This window comes from Bos taurus, chromosome 21, assembly GCF_002263795.3.
Source record: "Bos taurus isolate L1 Dominette 01449 registration number 42190680 breed Hereford chromosome 21, ARS-UCD2.0, whole genome shotgun sequence".
Taxonomy (NCBI): Eukaryota; Metazoa; Chordata; class Mammalia; order Artiodactyla; family Bovidae; genus Bos; species Bos taurus.
Window position 1 is genome coordinate 22,376,038 of NC_037348.1, and position 20,632 is coordinate 22,396,669.

The window sequence follows — 20,632 nt, forward strand, 5'->3', positions numbered from 1 at the left end:
TCTTGGCAACCCCATGAACTGTAGCCTGCCAGGCTCCCCGTCCATGGAATTCTCCAGGCCAGAATACTGGAGTGGGTAGCCATTCCCTTCTCCAGGGGATCTTTCCAACTCAAGGGTGGAACCCAGGTCTCCCGCTTTGCAGGCGGATTCTTTATTGTCTGAGCCACCGGGGAAGCCACCAGGAAAGCTGAACCTAAAACATTTAAAATTTCAAACTGGAGAGTCTCAGAATATGAATTTTCACCCACTTCCTTCGTAATTCAGACCTACCTAATTTAACATGTTTTCAAGGAAAGAAAGAAAAGAAAGGAAGAAAAGAAAAATATATAGACAAAATACTTCAATGTCATAATGCTGAGTATGATTTTCTCTAAGCCAGGGCTAAGGATACAAGGTCCACGGAGCACCTGAAACGGGGTCAGTCTAAACTGAGATACACTGCAAGTAAAAAATACGTGCTAGATCTGGAAGACTCAGGATGAAAAAAAGAAATGTAAGCTATTGGTTCTCTTCGTTATAAGTTGAAATGATAACACTTTTAATATATTGAATTAAATAAAATGCATTAATTTTAATTTCACTTATTTCTTTTTACTTTTTAAGATGGCTCAGTCGTGCCCAACTTTTTGAAACCCTTTGGACTGTAGTCCACCAGGCTCCTTTGTCCAATGGATTTTTCAGGCAAGAATACTGGAGTGGGTTGCCATGCTCTTCTCCAGACCCAGGGATCGAACCCGCATGTCCTGTATCTCCTGCATTGCAGGCGGATTCTTTATCAGCTGAGCCATCGGGGAAGACCCAAGATGGCTACCAGATAATTTAAAATTGCATTTGTGTGCATGGAGAGGTTAATTCTCAAACTAGGTCAGGTGGCTACCTGTTTTCTGCTCAGATCTGCTTTTCCAGTCCTTTCCTGGTCTATGAAATGCCCTTGAACCCTGGCATTTTCTCTCCACTGCCTTTGGTGTGACCTGTGGGGCCGCGACTTTGGTGTGGCAACAGGTTCTGTGCCCTGTGTCCTGACCTTGGGGCCTATGCGCCCAGTTTGCACACCAAAGCCCTCACCCTGGCTGGAGCCTGTGACCTGACCGGGCAACTACGTAGTTACCTCTGGCGTAAGGCTTGGTTTTAGTTTAATTTGTTTTTGTTGCATGTGGGAGTTTGGCAAAAAGAAATGAAATCTGTTTTTTCTTTTTCTTTTTGTTTATTTATATGGCTTTGCTGGGTCTTAGTTGTGGCATGCAGGATCACTGGTTTTTTTGTTTTTGTTTAGTTGTGGCATTTGAGATCTAGTTCCCAGACCAGGAATCAAACCCTCATCCCCTGCATTGGAAGGGAGAGTCTTAGCCACTGCCTGGGGAAGTACTGAGATCTATTCTTTCTTTAGGAAGATATTTTGACGTCATCTCTCAGAAAACACCGATAGATGAGAAAATACACCATAAAATGCCTCACGTTGGTCATTGTCAGAAACAACTTGTCAATATGTGCAAACTGTTTTCCCCTCTACTCCCTTAAATTAAGCAACCATTTGGGTGGAGGGCTCGATGGATCAACTGGCCACTCAATTGTCCCAAGTCTTCAGTGTAACTTTTTTGACCACACCAAGAAATCCTCTTACTACAGAGCGGTCAGCTCAATTCTCTGACCTGAATTTTCTTCTATGTAAAGTGAGACTATCTCAATCATGCCAACTTTATTTCTTTGTATTGTTTTTTGTCCTTCAAACTTTTTATTTTATACTAGGGTATGGCCGATTAACAGTGTTGTGATAGTTTCAGGCGAACAGTGAAGGGACTCAGCCACACACATACATGTATCCATTCTCCCCCAAACTCCTCTCCCATTCAGGCTGCCACATAACATTGAGCAGAGTTCCCTGTGCTGTGCAATAGGAACTTGTTGGTTATCCATTTTAAATATCGCAGTGTGTAGATGTCGATCCCCAGCTCCCTAACTATGCCTTCCCCCAGCAACCATAAGTTCATTTTCTAAGTCTGTCTTTTTTTGTTTTGTAAGTTCGTTTTTAGTATTTCTTTTTGATTCCACATATAAGGGATGTCACAGGATATTTCTTCTTCTCTGTATGACTTACTCCATTCCGTATGACACTGTCTAGGTCCATCCATGTTCCTGCAAATTCAGTCATGCCAACTTTAAAAGTCCATAGGCTTACCTATGTGAGTTGGAAGGAGAGTTATTCTAAAGAAACACAAACCATCCTCCTCCCCAGAAGTGCCAACTTTTCTGCTTGTCTGTAGTATGCTGTGCTGTGCTGTGCTTAGTTGCGTCTGACTCTTTTCGACCCCATGAACTGCAGGTTCCCAGGCTCGTCTGTCCATGGGATTCTCCAGGCAAGAATACTGGAGTGGGTTGCCATGCCTTCCACCAGGGAATCTCCCCAACCCAGGGATCCGACCCAGGTCTCCTGCATTGCGGGCAGATTCTTTACCAGCTGAGCTACCAGGGAAGCTCTGTCTGTAGTATAGGGGTAGGCAAGTGTTGGTGCTTTATTATTATTTTTAAATATGCTTATTTGGCTGCATCAAGTCTTCACTGTGGCAAGTGGGATTTTTGTTGCAGCCTGTGGGATCTCTCTGTTCTTTGTGTGTGTGTGTGTGTGGTTGCAGCATATGGGATCTAGTTCCTTGACCAGGGATTGAACTCCGGCCCCCTGCATTAGGAGTGTGGAGTCTTAGCCACTGGACAGTGCTTTAGAGCCATGTTACCCTGACTCTGCCTCTTATTAGCAGTGATTTGCGGCAAGTGATTTCACTCCTCTAAGCCTCAGTTTCCTCCTCGATAAATTGGGGATAACATAGTCTAATGGAAAACACCTGGCTCAGAGGAGTTGTTTTTGACCACATTATGCTTGGTGGCTCAGACGATCAAGAATCTGCCTGCAGGCCAGGGTTTGATCCTTGGCTGGAGAGAAGGGGATGGCAACCCACTCCAGTATTCTTGCATGGAGAATCCCATGGATAGAAGAGCCCAGTGGGCTTCTGTCCTTGGAGTTGCAAAGAATTGGACATGACTGAACAGCTAATATTTTCACATTATCCTTTATCATAACCCTGCTGACCTTGGGGAGCCTTATTCCTGCCAGCATGTATGACTGTTGCCTTTGCCTTATCAAGAAATAATAATAATTAGAGACTTCCCTGGTGGTCCAGTGGTTAGGACCCCACACTTCCACTGCAGGGGGCCAGAGTTCAATCCCTTGTCGGGGAACTGAGATTCTCATAAGCCAAGTGCTGTGGCCGGTAAATCATGAATAAATTAATTAAATAATTATATATAAATAGCTTTCCCAACCTTTAGAAAGAAAAATACACGTCACTGATTTAGTTACCTTCTTATTAAGTTAAGACTTAGACTGGTTAATGTCTTACTTTGCCCTTTCATTTCACAGTCAGAGGTCTCGGCTTGCGTGTGTTCTACTGCATTGTAGTTCTTTCTCTCCTTTCTTTCTTTTCTTTTTCTTTTTACAAATATAGTTCTATTTTTTAAGTCTTTATTAAATGTTACAACACTGCTTCTGTTTTATGTTTTGATTTTTTGGCCACAAGACATGTGGGATGTTAGTTCCCCGACTACGGATTCAACCCGCACCCTCTGCATTGGAAAGCAAAGTCTTAAGCACTGAACCACCAGGGAAGTCCCTCTCCTCTCTGCTCTGACACTATAGTGACCCTCAAGACGCTGCTTCAGTCATGACCAGTCAACTGGCAAATCTCCCACCGCCCCCATTCTGCCCAACTTCACCACCGTGACACTTGGCACTTACCACTGCTTCTTTGTGGCTCAGATGGTAAAGAATCCGCCTGCAAAACAGGAGACTGGGGTTCAATCCCTGGGTCAGGAAGAGCCTCTGAAGGGAATAGCCACCCACTCCAATATTCTTGCCTGGAGAATCCCATTGGCTATCGTCCACGGGGTTGCAAAGAGTTGGACACGACTGAGCAACTAGCCGCCGCCACTGCCACCACTTCTTTGGGTGCTTCCCTCCTCCTGCGGTTCCCAGCACCACGAGAAGTTACCCACCCAGACAGGTCAGGATCCTGACACATTTCCCAGCACCTGGCAGTCTTGTCTCTTTCCTCTAGTTTCTGACCATCCCATCTTTAAATGGCATGTCACAATTTTTTCTCTCTCCTCAGACCTCCCACCAGTCACCACTGCCCCTCACCTCTCCCCCATGGGTGACATTCCTTCTCGCTTGCCTGTGGTTACTTCAAAGCCAGCACCTGCAGCCACACCACACTCCCCCAGCTCACAAGCGGAAGCGGCTTCCTATTGAAAGCAGGGCCCTCCACCTTTACCCCTCCTGCCATCTGGGTAACCTTAGAGGGAAAGAACAAGATCATCAGTGATATGCCCTCAGCCTCTCCCACTCCATTACATCCTCCCTGTCAGCATAAAAAAAAAAGAAAGAAAGAAAGAAAGAAAAATCTTCCTTGCCCTCACTTCCCCCTCTAACCTTCTCTCTCCTCCTTTATTGTAACCAAAGTTCTTGAAATCAAGCCCGTGCTGTCTGCTTCCTCTTCTTGTTCTCCACTCTGGTTTCGGCCTTAGGGCTCTGCTCAAGACTTCCTGCATGCCATGAATTCTAAGTGCTTTATACAGCTGTGGGATTCCCATCTTAATCACGAGGCTGGTGGCAGCCCTGCCTCTGTAACACCTGTAAGGTGTGGATAACTTCAGTAAATTAGCCAAGGTTCCAAACATCTGGCAGGGGTTTGCAATCAGACCGCTGGGCTCAGAGTCTACGCTCTTGACGGCCGTGCTGTATCGTACCCCTGACACCCCAACTGGACAGTGTCTGTTCTCAGTACTCAGCCTGGTGCCTTGCATGTAGGAGATGGATAAACATGTCTGAATGAGTGAACACATCCTGTCCCCACGGTTCAGGTTCTTACTCTCTCACTCTTAGAATAACCAACCCACAAACAAAGGGTACTTAAAAAGTGAATGGGTTTGGGTTTATGTCTATTTTTCTGAAAGAGACACCGTTCTCATGTTTTACATGAGCATCTAGGTTCCCCCAGAAGTTAATAACCTCTTGATTCATTCATTTTTCTTTTTTAAAAATAATTTTATTTATCTATTTATTGGGGGCCGTGCTGGGTCTTTGTTGCTGCATGGGCTCTTCTCTAGGATAGCCGGGCTACTTTCTAGTTGTGGTGCATGGTCTTCTCATTGCTGTGGCTTCTCTTGGGGAGCACAGGCTCTAGGGCTTGTGGGCTTCAGTAGTTGTGGCTCCCGGGCTCCAGAGCACAGGTTCAGTAGTTGTGGCGCATGGGTTTAGTTGTTCCGAGGCATGTGGGATCTTTCCAGATCAGGGATCGAACCCATGTCTCCTGCATTGGCAAGTGGATTGTTTACCACTGAGCCACCAGGGAAGCCCAATTCGTTCATTTTTCTGTCTTCAGTTTCATTTTCTCCAACCTCCTCCCTCTTATATCCTGTATATCATCACTAGATGACTGGATTATCAGTGTTAGATTCTCTGTTGCTGGTTTAAAAACAAAAAACAAATAACCTCCCTCCACCTGAAAATTCTTGAATGTCTTCCCGGGTGGCTGCCCCTAAGATAATCAAACACTCTGGCCCAACGGCCAAGACTTTGGGTAATCAAACCCCAACACATTTTAGCAGTGCTATCTCCCACTTTTACACAAATCCTCTGTTCCAAACTGAAGTCTTCTTGTAACTTCAAAATTTCTGTTCTAACCCAGCTTTCAGCAATTCATTCAACAATAATGTATTGTGTTCCTGCTCTAAACCAGGCACTATGCCTGGAAAGAGGATATAAAGATGAATACAACACAGTCCTTGGACTTTCCTGGCAGGCCAGTGGTTAAGAATCTGCCTTCCACTGCAGAGGACATGGGTTTGATCCCTGGTCAGGGAACTAAGATCCTGCATTCTGCGGGGCAACAAGAGAAGACCACTGGCCACAATGAAGACCTAGCATAGCCAAAATTTAAAAATAATAATAAAAAAAATAAAGAATAATTTAAAAACAAACACAGCTTTACCCTTAAGAAATTATCAATCTAATCTGGGTGAGAGATGTGACAACAAAATTCCCCCAAATATTCATGGGAATTATTCCTTCTTGGAGGTGGGATGGAGCTGATAGTAAGGAAGAATTTCTAAGTTAAACATATCTGTATGATGTGTTTCTTTAAAAATAAGCATGCATTAATTTTGTAAGCAAGAAAAAGGTAATATTCAGTGAAGATTATAGTTAATTTGGTTTTGAGCATCTAAGTTTCAAAGGAGAATAAACATAACTGCAAAAGAATTAGTAAAATTAAAGAGGAAAGAACAGTCAACCAAATAGAAAAAGGGGCAAAATATTTGAAGAGAATTTCTCAGAAGATGAAACATTTATGGTCCAAAAAATGTGAATATATGAATATACAAATATATGTTCAACCTTATTAATCAGCAAGAAGTACAAATTGAGACCACAGTGAGATTCTATTTGATATCTATCTGAGATACGAAAATTAAGAAATCTGACAAAACCAAGTGTTGAGGATTTGGAACAATAAGATCACCTATACAATGTTGTTGAAACTGTAAATTGGTAAAAACCACTTTGATTAGCAGTTTGGGATTATCTTGTAAAGCTGAAAGTTCACTTAACTTTTGACCCAACAATTTTACTCCTGTATAAATTTGTGCGACTTCCCTGGTGGTCCAGTGGTTAAGAATCTGCCTTAATGGACGTGACGTGGGTTTGATTCCTGGTTAGGGAGCTAAGATTCTACATGCCATGGAGCATTTAAGCCCTCACCACAAATACTGAGCCTGCGCACCACAACTAGAGAGTCCATGCACCAAAAGGAAAGCTCCCACGTGACTCAATGAAGATCCTGCATGCCCCAGCTAAGGCCCAACACAGCCAAGTAAGTAAATAGGCAAGAGAAATTCTTGCACTTGTGCATCAGTGGGTTTTATATGAATATTCTTAGTAGCACATTGGCAATAGCAAAAACTTGCAACAATCTGAATGCTCCTTATCAGTAAAGTGGCTGTGTTAGTTGGAGGTCCCCCAAAGCAGAGACTGGGATGAGGACTTGGGTGCAGGTTATTTATTTGGGAAGTGATCTCTGGCAGAGGAGTGAAAAAGAGGGAGAGAGCTGAGGCAAAGCAGCAGGAAAAGCCAATGTGAGGCATGTGATTCCATAGAGACCACTGAGAAATATGCAAAATGCCTCCCAGAATTGTCCATCTTAAGGAAAGGAGCCTGGGCATTTATCCCTTGGCTCACATCCCCCATTAGTTGAGGGCTAAGGCTCTTTACTTTCAGTCTCTGCTGGGAGAGGACTGGGAAGGCTCTTAGGGCTTTTGAGAAGGCGGTAGAGCAGAAATTGGAGAGGCCCCAGGCCTGGCACTTGTGGTGGGCATTGTCAGTAAGTGGGAGGTCCCATGAAACTGGCTACCACATACTTAGCTAAAACCAGATGTGGGCCAAAGGGAAGAACACAGAGCACCAAGAGTGTTTGCTGCCAGCAGCAAAGCAGTATTAGCATATTCACACATCGAAATAGTCTACAGCAGCCACAAAAACTCAGCTACATGCAACAGAGCTGAGATGGATCTTAGCAATAAAACAAGAAGAGTAAAAAAGAAGTCCCAGGACACGCTGCTATATATACAATAGATAAATGAGAAGGATTTACCATATAGCACAGGGAACTATATTCATTATCTTGTAATAACCTATAATGGAATGAGTCTGAAGTTGTATACCTGAAACTAACACAATGTTGTTAATCAACTATAGTTGAATTAAAAAAAAAGAAATCCCAGGATATTAAGTAAGGAATTATATCATTTAAATAAGCAACTATAGTTAATAATACATGTTTTAGGAATATGTGCACATGTTCATACACAAAATTATATACTTATGTCTGTATGTAAATACATTTTCATTGTTGTTCAGTTGCTAAGTCATGTCTGACTCTTTGTGTCTCCATGCATTGCAGCACACCAAGATCCCCTGTCCTTCACTATCTCATGGAGTTTACTCAAATTCATGTACATTGAGTTGGTGATGCTATCTAACCATCTTATCCTCTGCCATCCCCTTCCCCTTTTGTCTTCAATCTTTCCCGGCATCAGGGTCTTTTATACAAATTTTTGAAAATTAAAATATTTTTTCTTCTGTTTGTTTGAATTCCAACAAAAGAAAAAAATGCAAAAGATTACTAAAAGAACATATAAAGAAATCCTGAAAATTAATGAGAAAAGGACAATGTACATTCCCACCAACAGTAGAGGAGGGTTCCCTTAAAAAGCAAGACTTTTAACTTTAAATTTTTATAAAGCTGGGACAATTTTTAAAGATAATTTTTTGGGAATTGTCTAGTGGTCCAGTAGTTAGGCCTCCACAGCTTTCACTGCTGAGGGTATGGGTTCAGTCCCTGCTCAGGGAACTAAGGTCCTGCAAGTTGTGTGGTACAGTAAAAAAAAAAAAAAAATCTATATATATATATATAGATATATATAGGACTTCTCAGATGACACTTGTGGTAAAGAACCCACCTGCCAATGCAGGAGAAATAAGACAGGTGGGTTTGATCCCTGGGTTGGAAATATCCCCTAGAGAAGGGTATGGCAACCCACTCCAGTACTCTTGCCTGAAGAATCCTATGGACAGAGGAGCCTGGCAGGCTATGGTCCATGGGGTCTCAAAAGAGTTGGACATGACCGAAGTGACTTGGTACATGAGCCAGCATTGATGTATATACATATATATATATAATGAAATATTTATTTTTTATATTAATTATTTTTAAGAACAAGAATATGATAAATACAAGATTGAGCAATGTGGTGGAGATCATTCTATAATGTATGGAAATATCAAATCACCATACCAGACACCAGGAAACTAACATAATGTTGTAGGTCAATTATACTTCAAGAAGCCTCCCCCAAAACAAGCAAACAAACTCCAAGCAAAAGAGATTAGATTTGTGCTTGCCAGAGGAGGTGGTACTTGGAGGGGGATGGGGAGGGGGAATGGGATGAAGGTGGTCAAAGTTACCAGCTTTCAACATCCAGTAGCAGGGATGCAATGTACAACATGAGTCATAGAATTTAGCATATAACATACTGAGGTATGTTATATATGAAAGTTAAGGGAGAAATCTTAAGAGTTTTCAGCACAAGGAAAACAATTTTTTTCCTTTTTCTTTTGTAAGGTATCTGTAAGAGATGATGGGTGTTTACAAATCTATTGTGGTTATCATTTCATAATGTATGGAATTCAAATCATTATGCTGTCCACCTAAATGTACAGAAACTTACAGGGATTTGATTACAGAAATTTCCAGAGGACTGGGGGAAACAGACTCTTGGAGGGCACAAACAAAACTTTGTGCATACCAGAACCCAGGGGAAAGGAGCAGTGACCCCCAAAGGGGACAGAGCCAGACCTGCCTGTGAGTGTTTGAGGGTCTCCTGTAGAGGGGTGGTTCGGCAGTGACCCGCTGACTGGGACAGGGGCACTGGCAGCAGCAGTCCTGGGAGATGTGCATTGGCATAAGTTCTCTTGGAGGTCACCATTAGCCCTACCATAGAGGTTGTAGACTCCAGGACTGCGTTGCTTCAGGCCAAACACCTAACAAGGAGGGAACACATTCCCACCCATCAGCAGAAAATTGGTTTAAAGATTTACTGAGCATGGCTCTGCCCACCAGAGCAAGACCCAGTTTTCCCCACATTCAGTCCCTCCCATCAGGAAGTTTGCTCAAGCCTATTATCCTCATCCATCAGAGGGCAGACAGAAGAAGCAAGAACTACAAATCCACAGACTCCAAAATGAAAACCACAATCACAGAAAGCTAACCAAAATGATCACATGGATCATAGCCTTGTGTAACTCAGTGAAGCTATAAGCCATGCTGTGAAGGGCCACCCAAGATGGATAGGTTATGGTGGAGAGTTCTGACAAAATGTGGTTCACTGGAGAAGGGGTTGGCAAACCACTCTAGTATTCTTGCCTTGAGAATCCCATGAACAGTATGAGAAAGCAAAAAGATATGACACTGGAAGATGAGACCTCCAGGTCAGTAGATGTTCAATATGCTACTTGGGAAGAGAAGAGAAATAGCTACAGAGAGAATGAAAAGGCTGGGTCAAAGCAGAAATGATGTTCAATTGTGGATGTGTCTGGTGGTAAACAGAGAAGGCAATGGCAACCCACACCAGTACTCTTGCCTGGCAAATCCCATGGACGGAGGAGCCTGGTAGGCTGCAGTCCATGGGGTCGTGAACAGTCAGACACGACTGCGCGACTTCACTTTCACTTTTCACTTTCATATATTGGAGAAGGAAATAGCAACCCACTCCAGTGTTCTTGCCTGGAGGATCCCAGCGACAGGGGAGCCTGGTGGGCTACCGTCTCTGGGGTCGCACAGTCAGACATGACTGAAGCGACTTAGCAGCAGCAGCAGCAGCAGCTGGTGGTGAAAGTCTGATGCTGTGAAGAACAATATTGCATAGGAACCTGGAATGTTAGGTCCATGAATCAAGGTAAATTGGATGTGTCAAGCAGGAGATGGCAAGAGTTAACATCAACATTTTAGGAATCAGTGAACTAAAATGGATGGGAATGGGCAAATTTAATTCAGATGACCATTATATCTACTACTGTGGGGAAGAATACCTTAGAGAAATGGAGTAGCCCTCATAGTCAACAAGAGTCCAAAATGCAGTACTGGGTGCAATCTCAAAAATGACAAAATGATCTCAGTTTGTTTCCAGGGTAAACCATTCAACATCACAATAATCCAAGTCTATAACCCAACCACTGATGCTGAAGAAGTTGAAGCTGAACAGTTCTATGAAGACCTACAAGACCTTCTAGAACTAAAACCAGAAAAACATACTCTTTTCATCATAGGGGAGTGGAATGCAAAAGTAGGAAGTCAAAGAGATACCTGGAATAACAGGCAAGTTTGGCTTTCGAGTACAAAATGAAGCAGGGCAAAAGCTAACAGAGTTTTGCCAAGAGAACACGTTGGTCATAACAAACACCCTCTTCCAACAACCTGGGAGACAACTCTACACCTAAACTTACACAGTGCTGCATATCAGTTATATCTCAATAAAACTGAAAGAAAAAGAAAGGTTAAGCGCTGGATTTGGGGGGAGGGTATATGTAAGTTGTCAATTGTAGTTTTTAAGTGGGATAAGTAGCAAAAGATGGTCACACATGAGCAAAAGAATATAGGGTCCCTGACCCATGGATCATATTTAACCTCATCATGTACACCTGAGATCCAAGAACTAGGATTGTATGGTATGAGGTCCTAATGTACTGATAACACAAAGGTGGGAACTTGAAGACACTCCCTCACACCAGGGAAGGTCAGGGAAGCTTGACCAAAAGGTAGGAATTAATGGGCTTAGAAGAATAAGTAGGAGAAGATTGCCAACCTTGGGAGGAGGCAGGGAGTTTGGGTGAATGTTCCAAATGGAAAGAGCAGCAGGGACAATGGTACAGAAATGAGAGAAAGTGCAGCTTGGTCAATAGACTACAGACAATTAGGGAAAAGGAGAATGAAAGAGGTATATGCAAGTGATAGATTCAGAAGATAAGGTCCATTAGACGGAGGTTAGGCATTATACAACGTGATAAGCAAATAAGAGCATTGACGGGTACTTTTTTTAAGGCAAGGCACTGACAAGAACAGGGCTTCCCAGGTGACTCAGTGGTAAAAACTGCCTGCCAACACAGGAGATGAGGGTTCAATCTCCCAGTCAAGAAGGTTCCTTGGAGAAGGAAATGGCAACCGGCTCCCGTATTGTTGCCTGAAAAAAACCTATGAACAGAGGAGCCTGACTGGTTACAGTCCATGGGGTTGCAAGGATCGGACACGACTGAATGACTGAGTAGAGCACACTGATAAGATCAGAAAGATCCTCACAGCAGAGTGCAGAACTGGATGGAGTTTGCTGGAGGCTGGAAGGTCAATTAGGATAGTCTCATCATAGTACAGATCGAAGTCCTGATTTACTCAGGAGCTCTGGAGTTTTCGGGCATGTACAGACTTGTTTTGTGTGTATGTGTGTGTCGGGGGGTGGGGGTGGGGGCTTCCTTGGTGGTTCAGAAGATAAAGAATCTGCCTGCAATGCGGAAGACCTGGGTTCGATCCTTGGGCTCAGAAGATCCCCTGGAGGAGGGCATGGCAACCCACTCCAGTATTCTTGACAGGAGAATCCCATGGATAGAAGAGCCTGGTGCTATGGTCCATAGTGTTGCAAACAGGCAGACAGGACTGAATCGACTTGGTACACGTGCACACATGGGCTTTTTAAAAGAGGTAAAATGGACAGGATCTTATTTCCCTGCTCTCCTGCATTTTTTTTTTTTTATGGCACCTATCACCCCGACTTATATTTACTTATCTGTTGTCTCTCCCTGCCACCAGGATGTAAACTCCAGGAGAGCAAGGATGTTAAGTTAATTTTGTTTATTCTCAATCCTCAGGGCCTAACAGTTCCTGGCACATACTAAGTACGAAACAATTATTTGTTGAAGGCATGAAGTTTCACTGGGAAGGAGAAATACAAGGTAATAGCCAACAGGTGGAGAATTTCTGATGCGCCACTCTGATTTAGTTCTGTATCTCCTATTAATGGGGTTGGGAAGAGCCCCTGGAGGAGGGTATGGCAATCCACTCCAGTATTCTTGCCTGGAGAATCCCATGGACAGAGGAGAATGGTGGGTTATGGTCCATGGGGTTACAAAGAGCTGGACACCACTGAAGTTACTGGGCATGCACATACTCCTATTAATAAGACTCCAGAGCTCAGGCTCTAGCTCAGTATTTGACCAAACAATAAACTGTTCCTGCCTCTGGCTCTCATCCTTGTCTCAGCCTGAGGTAACAATTTTTCCTGCCCTCTCTATCCATCCTGCTGTTCTCTAACTACCTCTGCTGCTGCTGCTAAGTCGCTTCAGTCATGCCCGACCCTGTGCGACCCCATAGACGGCAGCCCACCAGGCTCTGCCGTCCCTGGGATTCTCCAGGCAAGAACACTGGAGTGGGTTGCCATTTCCTTCTCCAATGCATGAAAGTGAAAAGTGAAAGTGAAGTCGCTCAGTCGTGTCTGACTCTTAGCAACCCCATGGACTGCAGCCTACTAGGCTCCTCCACCCATGGGATTTTCCAGGCAAGAGTTCTGGAGTGGGGTGCCATTGCCTTCTCCGATAACTACCTCTACAATCCCTGATTTTCCAGGTTTCCCTTAAGGTCCTTGGCCATATGTTTAACCAGCCTCACCTTGTTATATGATCACCTATCTGCTAGATAAGCTGCCTCCAAATCCACCCCTCTCGGTCCTTCTCCAGAGGCTGACCTTGAAGGACAATGTCATCTGGGCTCATTTGTCCTTAGACTTCCTCTTGGGTTCAGCCAATGGGAGGTGCCACAGAAGTGAGAGAGAGATGGAGAGAAAGAACCGTGTTCCTAGAAGTTCCCATTGGCCCTCCATCTCAGCTGTGGCTCTCACTGAGCACTGGTTCCATCTCTTTGCCTGTTCAGGCCTATGGTTGATAATGGCTTCTCGGCAGATAACTGCCCTGGAGTACTTCATTATCCTTGGTTGGTTTCCCTCAACCCTGCCCACATCTTTGTACACTGTACCTTCATTAACTGTCTTCAGTTACACTCACTGAGCAGGCCATCTGTTTCCTGCTGATCTTGGCTGATACAAAAGTAAAACTGGAGAGTTATATCTTTTTAAAAGAAATGAATATGATTCAAAAAGTTCACCCTTTCATTATTTTTATACTTTCTTGGCTGCACCAGGATCCAACCAGAGATTGAACTAGGGCTCCAGCAGTGAAAGCCCAGAGTCTTAACCACTGAACCACTGGGGAATTTCCAAAAGTTCACCCTTTTCAAGTATCTAATTGGTAGTTCTCAGTGTAGTTGAACAAATTGTATCTTTTTCTCATTTAATACTTTTTGTTACCCCACTGGGTGCTTACTCAGTGGTAAGTTATACAATATTGCAAGCCATAAATTACTTAATCATTCACATGTTTCAAACTTTCACTATCACAAATAAGGTTACAGTAAATATTATGTACGTGGCTGTTCACTTTTGGAGAGGATTCTTTTTTTTTTTTTTAAGGTGGACCACTTTTAAAATCTTTATTGAATTTGTTACAATATTGTTTGTTTTATGTTTTGGTTTTTTGGCCACCAGGCAGGTATGTGGGATCTTAACTCCCTGACAAGGGATTGAACCCATACCCCCTGCATTGGAAGGCGGAGTCTTACCCTCCAGACTGCCAGGGACGTCCCTGGGGAGGATTCTTTCTTTTAGTGAAAACTTTTATATTTAGAATTAGCCCGCTGGACTTAGTTTGCTGCTGCTGCTGCTAAGTCGCTTCAGTTGTGTCCGACTCTGTGCGACCCCATGGACAGCAGCCCATCAGGCTCCTCTGCCCCTGGGATTCTCCAGGCAGGAATACTGGAGTGGGTTGCCATTTCCTTCTCCAATGCATGCATGCATGCTAAGTCACTTCAGCCATGTCCGACTCTGTGCGACCCTATGGACAGCAGCCCACCAGGCTCTTCTGTCCCTGGGATTCTCCAGGCAGGAATACTGGAGTGGGTTGCCATTTCCTTCTCCATTTAGAATCCCAAACTGTTGGCAACATCCAAAGTATCATAGTAAGGAGCCAGGCAAACATATGCCTTCTCTTCATCACACCTGATCAAGGTGTTGATCTTGGCTACATCAATGTCATAGCATTTCTTCACAGCCTGTTCGATTTGATGCTTGACATCCACAATAAACACAAATGCGTTGTCTTCTATCTTCTTCATGGCTAACTTGGTGGTGAGGGGGAACTTGATAATGGCACAGTGGTCAAGCTTGCTTTCCCTAGGTGCACTCTTCTGAGGATATCTGTCTGCACTGCCCCCTGAGCTGCAGTGTTTTAGGCTGTGGCAAGGTGGGTGACATCCAAATTTTTTGTGTGTGTGTGTGGTCGTGGATGCCTTTCAACACTGCTTTCTTGGTCTTGGCTTTGGCTTTGGGAGGGGCAAGGATTTCCTTCTTTGCCTTCAGTGCCATCTTAGTGAAAAAGAGGGAAGAATTTTTCTTAAGGAAAAGTTTCTAGGAGTGGTACTGATGAGTCAAAAGAGAGTCACATCTCTATTAAGGCTCTTCAGAAGTATTGTCAAATTGTTTTTTAAGAGGATTATACAAATTCCCATTGCTACAGCTTTCTCTGAATGGGCCAATTGCATCTTCTTATTAGCAATGGAAAATACATAAGGTGTGTGTGTATACACGCACGCATGCTAAGTCATTTCAGTCGTGTCCAACTCTTTGGGACCCCCTGGACTATAACCCGCCAGGGTTATCCTATGACTGTCCATGGGATGCTCCAGGCAAGAATGCTGGAGTGGGTTGCCATGCCCTTCTCCAGGGGATCTTCCAGACCCAGGGATCGAAACTGTCTTCTGCATTTCAGGAAGATTCTTTACACCTGAGTCAGTGAGGAAGCCCTATATATATACTAGTGTAGTAGGTGTATTACTATGTGGATTTCTGTAATAGCCATACCAATCCTAAGATAGTTAAAGCTATTTTTTAGCTAAATGGGAATGGAGGGACAGTGATTTTGAGGGGACTGAGAGAGAAGGTAAAGGGATTTGCCCCTTAATATTCTTCTGTCTTTACCTTGCCTCTTCATCCTGTTTATATAACAGTTTCTTCTTCAGTGAGCTGTGCTTCTTCAGGGCCTAGTATAGTGCCTGGCACTGTCCTGAGTATCAATAAACATTTATAAAATGTACACATGATGGAAGGAGACGGTTAAGATATACGCGCCCAGAGTTGGCTATACTAGTAAAATGAGCATTCGGTAGTTTTAATGAACTAGCTGGAATCAACACTTTCCATTCCCTCCAAATAAATGTATTGACTACTTTCCATGCCTGCTGAATGCTTTGGATTAGTGAGTCTACATCTGGAATGTATATATATATGTATATACATCTTCCTACCCGTTTTGTTAGATACCTAACAAGAGTCTGTTGTAATTGGTCCCAAAACTGCTTATGACAGCTATTTGCCAGAGTATAATTGATTTAATTAAAATTACATAAACTGATAAGACATAAGCCTGAAAGAGAAGGAGCTGTTTCTATGAAATGTCAGTTGAATGCTTTGGAAATATTAGCTAAAGACCACATGAAAATTACTGGCAAACCATACGTGGGAAGCAGAAATATAAAGGATTTTTTTTTTTTTTTTTAAAGAAGGAGCCTCTATTTATATTGCTTTGGAGGAAATTTTAAGTCCTCAGTCAGTTTTATTTTTTAAATTATTCTATTTTATTTCAGCTGTGCTGAACAGCATTCTGGATCTTAGTTCCCCAACCAGGGAATGAACCCATGCTCCCTGCAGTGGTAGCGTGTAGTCCTAACCAGTGGACGCCAGGGAGGTCCCTCTCAGTCTACTTAAAAAAAAAACAAATTGGAAAGTATAGAAAATACATCATGGATATGAATTACATAAGAAAGACAACTTAAGAATTCTAACTGCCACCGTTGCTCAAATAAAAGGTTTGCCCTCACACTGAAAGATTGGCAAGTGGGTGTTCCTTACAGGTTTGAAGTGAAAATGAAATGTTAAGGTTTGTATTTGCCACTTCAATATACTTTCCCTATTAACTGACCAACTATTGGGCCAGATTGATTTGTTTGGGCAGGGACAAATACGTATGCCCTATTCGTTTAAATTTTTTTTTTCCCCATAGGAGGTCAGATAAGGGAGAATTTGTGCTGGTTATTCCAGAAGGAGTGATCTACCTAACTGCTGAATTTGGATCTACCTGCCCTTAGAGATGGGTTGGGAAGATCCCCTGGAGTAGGAAATGGCAACCTGCTCCAGTATTCTTGCCTGGGAAATCCCATGGACAGCACCTACTGGGCTACAGTTCATGGGGTTGCAGAGAGTTGGACATGACTGAGCGCAGGCGCACACGCACACACACAGGGACTTGGAGGGCAATCCTTCCTAATCATACGTGGCTAAAGCTGATAGGCCTCTGCAAAGTGGAGGTTGGAATTTGGGGGAGACTATTTTAATTCAAAGAATAGTAAAAAGCTTTTGGTCATTAACCAGGTCATTGACCAGGACATTTTTCAGCTCAGCTTTGTTGGTAATAAAGTTGATATTTTCATCTTTTCTCAGGTTCCAGTCTTCTCAGGGCTGATACTTCCTGTCACCGTAGCACTCCAACAGTGTTGAGTAAGACGGCTTCTACGTTTTGTCACAACTGAGATATATCATTTTCCCTTTTATTTTAGTTTGTGATTGTGTTCATTCAAATAAACAGTTGTCTCCAGTAATCCGCTGTCAGTAGCCCAGTCTTGTTTAAATTTCAGTCTGTATCTGAAGCTAGACAATGAGAAAGCATTTATGGTTTCTGAGAAATACTGGTATCAGGAAATATTTACTGAGAAGGGAAAAGAAACCCAAACATGGCTCCTGCCAATCCTTCTAGCCCCTCCTCCACCACATCCTGCGAGAGTGTTGCCTGTCCTGCTGATTTCTGGATGGGTAAACATGGCAAACTTCAGGTCACCTCCTGTATGGATATTTAAGTGAAAACTGCAAACATAGTAGGGAATAATAGTTTAGCCTTTTCTTAATATCCTTCAAGGCATTTTGGAGCCCTATAATGGGTCTGAAGATCAATGATCAGTATTTAAAAAGAAATAAAAATATAAAATTGAAAATATCAGAAAGAATTGCATAAAATAATGGTAATATTTCATGGAATGTTTTGTTTCAGAGGTGTGTGTGTGTGTGTGTCTGTGTGCATGGGCATATATATACTGGGTTGAGATGTAGAATATATTTCTTATGGAGGGCCACAGTCAAAAAAGAGTGCAAAGGATATTATTCAGCCATAAAAAAGAAAATCACACCATTTCTGAAAACATGGATGGATCTTGAGGACATTACACTAAGTGAAATAAATCAGAGAAACACAAACACTGTGTGATTTCACTTTTATATGGGATCTAAAAAAAAAGAGCCAATCATAGAAAGCTGAAAAAAAAATAAACTTTTCCTAAGTATTGGTTTTAAAGTGCACATTTCTTCTTTCTTTCATTTTTACTCTTTGCTAATTTGCTCTCTGAAACTGCTGCCTTCTGAATAAATTGCAGTAATGAATAACCAGAGAAGCAAGGGCCTCACTCAGAGAAGCAAGTTCTCACTCTGTGAACAGCTGGAATGCAAAAACTGTTGTCCCTACCTCTTCATTCTGAGTCAATCTGACACCCAAACAGCATTAGGGTAGAAGGGCTTTTCAGTGGAAAAGACCCTGATGCTGGGAAAGATTTAAAGCCAAAGGAGAAGGGGGTGGGACAGGATGAGAAGTTTCAGATAGCACCATTGACTCAATGAACATGGATTTGAGCAAACTCTGGGCTACAATAGAGGACACAGGAGCGTGGCATGCTGCAGGCAATGGGGTAAAGAGTCAGACATGACTTAGCAGCTGAACTAGAAGAAGGGCTAAGATCTAGAATCTCATTAAGGAAGAGGATACAGGAACATTTACTTTAAAATTTATCACCTGCACAGTTCAAGCCTCAGGATTCTTCTTCCAGCCATCAAATCACAGAGGGTTCAGCTTGGTATGCAGGATCAAAGCCCTACCTTTCCAGAATGACTCACCTATATTTCTCCCAAGTGAATCTGTGCTCCAAGCAAACTGACCTCTTGGTGTTTGCTGAACTTCTTATTTTGTATCACTGATTGTACTGTTCCTTCTGCAAAGGTCAGCCTCCTCAACTAGCCCCTCTTTGTTGCCAAAGTCCCATCTATCCCTCAAAGATCATTTCCAACTTCCTTTCCTGATTCCTAATACCGTTCTTTTTAATTCCATAAATATCTGTAAGAAATACCTTTTTATAAAAATGCACTTGAAAATATAATTTTTCCTGATTTCAAGTAAATATTAATGTACTAGTGTAAAAAGAAAATACAGAAGTCACAGAAGAAAATAAAACTCCCATTAAAAAATCTACATATGATACACATTTATGTATATTTATATATTAGAAGCTGGTATCATATCACTTTATAATGTGCTTTTTAATTATATGTTGATGCCATGACATTAATCTTTTTCTTCAACACGCTTTCTTTTTCTGGCTGTACCACAAGGCATGTGGGATCAGGAACGGAACCCCATTGGAAGGTAGAGTTTTAACCACTGGGCAGCAGGGGAATTCTGTTCAACTGGATTAAAAAAATTTTTTTTTTTTTGTATTAGAGTATAGTTGATTTACAATATTGCATTCAACATGATTTCAATGGTTATTACAAATCAACTATAATTTAACAATCATGGAACACTGGGCATTTTACTTGTTTTCAAGGTGCTGTATTTTGGGGGAATATAAATGGAATGGTATCCAGGGTATAGAGGTTTCCTTGGTTGCTCAGTTGTAAAGAATCCATCTGACAATGCAGGAGACACAGGTTTGATCCCTGGTCCCAGAAGATCTCCTGGAGAAGGAAATGGCAACCCACTCTAGTATTCTTGCCTGGAAAATCCCATGGACAGAGGAGCATGTGGGTTACAGTCCACGGGGTCGCAAGAGTCAGACATGACTTAGCAATTGAACGACAACAATAATGCAGGATATAGAGACAAATTTCCTTAAAAAGCACAGTGGATTATGTTTTGGGAAATAGGTAACTGGGGCCAGTGATAATTTGGAGAAATTGAAGTCCCCCCATGAATCTTTGGAAGTACTGACACATAAGCTGTGTTTCCCACTTTATGTCAAATTGGGTTTGAGCCAATTGCACTTAAACTTTAAAGGGCAGTGACCCCTGAAGGATTATGGTTGACTCAGGGGGTCATCCAGGCAGCTGACCCATGGAAACATGCAGGGCTGAGCATGCATGCCTCCTCACCTCAAAATATTTCTGTCTTTGTGTACTGTCTAGATCTAGTAGGAAGAGATGTGCCTCTTCTCGGATTTCTTCCTCCCTCTTCCCCAGCCCTATTTCCTTTTTCTTTTCTGAGATCACCCACTATTAATTATCCTATCTTTTATCTTTTAGTCTCCCCTCTCAGATCCTTTGAGAGTTCTTCCTCAAATTGAAAAAAAGAAAAAAAAAATCACCTCTTCTTTACCTTAAACATTTTTTTCTCCAGCTTTATTTAGGTATAGTTAACAAATACACATATTCAAAGTATGCAATATGATGATTTATATACATATGTGTACACGGAAATGATTACGACAATCAAGTTATTTAACCTATCGATCATCTCAGGTATTTACCTTTCATACACTTGCGTGTGGGGAGAACACAAGATGATTAGGAAATTTCCAGTGTTAACCACAGTTACTACCCCTGGAGCCATAGGCCCAGTCCCTTCCCCCAGCCCTCCCCCTTCCTCCCCTCCCTCCCCTCCCTCCTCCTGCCAAATTTCTGGATTCATCACCCTTTACTGCCTTCATTGCTCCACCACCACAAACTGCCTACCTAGTGCTCAACTCAGTGAAGAGCCTGGCCCAGAGCAGGCCTTGGCTGAGCT

The 20,632-nt window shown here is 42.6% G+C and overlaps 1 long non-coding RNA gene across 1 annotated transcript in view; it reads left to right on the forward strand.

Annotated features, from left to right (window-relative positions):
• LOC112443242 (uncharacterized) overlaps positions 1-18,935 on the forward strand; it is a 32,805-nt gene extending 13,870 nt beyond the window's left edge. The window contains exons 3-4 of the long non-coding RNA XR_003031590.2: positions 12,521-12,604; positions 17,254-18,935. This is a non-coding gene — a long non-coding RNA (uncharacterized lncRNA). The remainder of the gene's footprint in view (positions 1-12,520; positions 12,605-17,253) is intronic.
• The last annotated feature ends 1,697 nt before the right edge of the window (positions 18,936-20,632 follow it).